Source organism: Oryx dammah, unplaced genomic scaffold (genome assembly GCF_014754425.2).
Source record: "Oryx dammah isolate SB20612 unplaced genomic scaffold, SCBI_Odam_1.1 HiC_scaffold_19, whole genome shotgun sequence".
NCBI lineage: Eukaryota > Metazoa > Chordata > Mammalia > Artiodactyla > Bovidae > Oryx > Oryx dammah.
This window is the reverse complement of record NW_024070203.1, coordinates 11,070,199-11,074,619: the sequence shown is the minus strand read 5'-3', so window position 1 is coordinate 11,074,619 and position 4,421 is coordinate 11,070,199.

Genomic DNA, 4,421 nt, shown 5'->3' with positions numbered 1-4,421 from the left:
CTAACAATGTTGCTGTTGCTGCTAAGTCTCTTCAGTCGTGCCTGACTCCGTGCGACCCCATAGATGGCAGCCCACCAGGCTCCCCTGTCCCTGGGATTCTCCAGGCAAGAACACTTGAGTGGGTTGCCATTTCCTTCTCCAATACATGAAAGTGAAAAGTGAAAGGTAAGTCTCTCAGTCGTGTCTGACTCCTAGCGACCCCATGGACTGCAGCCTACCAGGTTCCTACATCCATGAGATTTTCCAGGCAAGAGTACTGGAGTGGGTTGCCATTGCCTTCTCCAATACTAACAATAGATAGGTTTTAATAAAACCTTTTTAGGAAGAATTTTATCATTCAGAGCTATATTTGATAATGATCACATTGGAAATCTTATAGGCTGGAGTAACTAGAAATGAAGTAATAGTGAAAAATTAGAGTGTATCTTCCATCCATTCAAACAAGGTAATGTAAAAATCATATATTAAAAAAGAAAGTATTAAATGATTTATAAAAACATTAGAAATTTTTATTTTTTCTTAATAAAAATTTAAATTTCCTTGGATTTTAAAACTTAATGGAAGTAAAAAGAGAGCTGCATCTCTTGGCAAGTCAGAAAATATTTTAATTTATTTTTTCTTTTTGTTTTATAATTATACAATATTAATATTTTGGAAGAAAAGTTATGACCAACCTAGATAGCATATTGAAAAGCAAAGACATTACTTTGCCAACAAAGGTCCGTCTAGTCAAGGCTGTGGTTTTTCCAGTAGTCATGTATGGATGTGAGAATTGGACTGTGAAGAAGGCTGAGTGCCAAAGAATTGATGCTTTGGAACTGTGGTGTTGTAGAAGACTCTTGAGAGTCCGTTGGACTGCAAGGAGATCCAACCAGTCCATTCTGAAGGAGATCAGCCCTGGGATTTCTTTGGAAGGAATGATGCTGAAACTGAAACTCCAGTACTCTGGCCACCTCATGCGAAGAGTTGACTCACTGGAAAAGACTCTGATGCTGGGAGGGACTGGGGGCAGGAGGAGAAGGGGACCGAGGATGAGATGGCTGGATGGCATCACTGACTCGATGGACGTGAGTCTGGGTGAACTCCTGGAGTTGGTGATGGACAGGGAGGCCTGGCGTGCTGCAATTCATGGGGTCGCAAAGAGTCGGACACGACTGAGAGACTGACCTGAACTGAACTGAACTGAATATTTTCTTTAAAATTGACCAATATTACAAAATTGTTGCCAATTCAACTTTAAAAACAATGACATATAAAAAGATAAAACTAATATTTTCAAAGGCCTTAATAGGCTTTTTAACATGATTTTATGTTATGTCTCCTTCCTCCCGAACCCCTACCCTCCCACCTTCCTTCCCACCCCAGTCCTTTAGTTTGTAACAGAGCACAGGCTGTGGATTCCCTGTTTCATACACCAAACCCCCACTGGGTGTCTATTTTATATATGATAATGAATATATTTCAATGCTAATTTGAGGATGATTGCTTTACAATATTTTGTTGGTTTCTGCCATACATTAATATGAATCAGCCATATGTATACCTATGTCTGTCTCCTTTCTCCTGAACCTCTCTGCCACCAAATTCTCTTACTTAACCAGTTCTTTCCCTTCAGGGTGTTCATTATACATTACTTTTGGTCAAATACAATATAAACAAAAATGCTAGTTTTGATAAGAAATGGGTTTATCGATAGCTTAACTAGGAAGAATGCCAGATAGTTTGCACAACTGGAGGAAAAATTACCGGAACTTCCAGGACATGCTATTTCACACACCTTTCCCTCCTCCTGCAAATAGATAGATCCCTACGTGAAGGGAACATGGTGTTGGCTGCACCAATTGAAACACTGGCAGAAAAAGAAAACTGCTTTCAGCATTAATTCCAGGCAAGACTGGCACTACTCCAGACCTCTGTCCACATCTGATCAACTATAATTCCCAAAAACATAAAGTTTGCTATGTGTCTCAGCTTGGATTCTTTCAAAATAAGAATGGAAGTAAATCATTTGCATGCAGTTACCACAGTTGAGGTCCCAGGGATTATTGCAGGGGAGTGTGAAATTAAAATATGGAAGAGATTGATTTTATAAGAAGGTTACTGCTGTGAACCTAAGGCTCCAGTCTGGCAGAGTGACTGTTAAAGATCATGTGCCACATAGCTTAGAGTTGTCACAGTCAGCAAGAAAGCTGGGGTATGTACCCACAGACCCTCTTTGCTTGTGCATACTCTGTCTTAAATGGGAAATCACTGACTATATCGTATTAATACTTTAATGGTTAATTAAGTTATGTGTCTCTTTGCATGTCTGTGCCATGTTTAATTTCATCAGAACCTCTCTCAAGACTTGACACATGATAAGAAATCAATATATGTTTGTTGACTCGGTCAATAAAGAATTACTTTTTTAAGGTATCTAAGACATTATCAAACTTACTGTTGCAAGATTGTTGTGTGTTGCATACAGAGAATAGTTTACAGAATATAGATATGTGTGTGTGTGTGTGTGTGTATATGATATAATGGACTGCAGCATGCCAGGCTTCTCTGTCTTCCACTATCTCCCAGAGTTTTCTCAGATTCATGTCCATTGAGTTAGTGATACTACCTAACCATCTCATGTCATCTTCTCCTTTTGCCTTCAATCTTTCCCAGCATCAGGGTCTTTTCCAGTGAGTTGGCTCTTTGCATCAGGTAGTCAAAGTATTGAAGCTTCAGCTCCACCAACAGTTCTTCCAGTGAATATCCAGAATTAATTTCCTTTAGGATTGACTGGTTTTATCCCCTTGCAGTCCAAGGAAATTTCAAGTGTCTTTTCTAGCACAATTTGAAACTATCAGTTCTTTGATGCTCAGTCTTCTTTAGGGTCCACACATGGCTATAGGAACATTGCTTTGCCTATACAGATGTTTTGGGCAAAATGATGTCTCTGCTTTTTAATATTCTTTCTAGGTTCATCATATATTTCCTAAAAGGAGCAGATGTCTTTTTATTTCATGTTTGCAGTCACTGTCCACAGTGATTTTGGAACTCAAGAAGATAAAATTTGTCACCGCTTTCACTATTTCTGATTCTGTTTTTCATGAAGTGATGGGACCAGATGTCATGATCTTAGTTTATTTTTTATGTTGAGTTTCAAGCCAGCTTTTTCTCTCTCCTCTTTAACCCTCATCAAGAAGCTCTTTAATTTTTCTTCAAAGTTATTAATATTTCTCCTGGCAATCTTGATTCCAGTTTGTGATATATCCAGCGCAGCATTTTACATGATGTACTCTGCATAGAAGTTAAATAAGCTGGGTGTCAATACACAGTCTTGTTGTACTCCTTTCCCAATTTTGAACAAGCCAATTGTTTCATGCTAAGTTGTAACTTTTGCTTCTTGATCTGTATACATGTTTCTCAGGAGATAGGTAAGGTGGTCTGGTACTCCCATCTCTTTAAGAATTTTCCACAGTTTTTCATGGTCCACATAGTCAAAGGCATTAGTGTAGTTAATGAAGCAGAAGTTCACATTTTTCTGGAACTCTCTTTTCTTCCCATGATCCAAAGAATGTTGTCAATTTGATCTCTGTTATCTCAGAATTTTCTAAACCTGGCTTGTACATCTGAAAGTTCTTGGTTCATGGAGTGCTGAAGTCTAGCTTGAATGATTTTGAGTACAACTTTGCTAGCATGAGAAATGTGCACATCTGTAAGGAAATGACAACCCACTCCAGGATTCTTGCCTGGAGAATCCCATGCCTGTCGGGCTACAGTCCATGGAGTCACAAAGATCAGAAATGACTGAGCAGCTAATACACATATGGTGATTAGAACATTCTTTGGCACTGCCCTTCTTTGGGACTGGAATTAAAACTGACTTTTTCCATTCCTGTAGCGCTGCTGACTTTACCAAATTTGCTGCTATATTGAGTGCAACTCTTCAACAACATCACCATTTAGAATTTTAAATAGCTCAGCTGGAATTCTGTAACCTTGAACCTAGGTTTGTTCATAGTAATGCTTCCTAAGGCCCACTTGACTTCACACACCAGGATATCTGGCTCTAGGTAAGTGACCACACCATCGAGGTTATCTGGGTCATTAAGACTTCGCATAGTTCTTCTGTGTATTCTTGTCTCCTCTTCTTCATCCTTTCTTCTTCTGTTAAGTCTTTACCCTTTGTCTCCTTGATCATGACTATCCTTGCATAAAAGTTTCCCTTGATATCCAGTTTTCTTGAAGAGATCTTTCACATTCAATTGTTTTCCTCTATTTCTTTGCATTGTTCATTTAACAAGGCCTTCTTATCTCTCCTTCCTTGCTATTTTCTGGAACCCTGTGTTCAGTTGGGTATATTCTTCCCTTTCTCCCTTGCCTTTTGCTTCTTTTCTTTTCTCAGTTATTTATAAAGCTTCATCAGAGAAACACTCTGCCTCCTT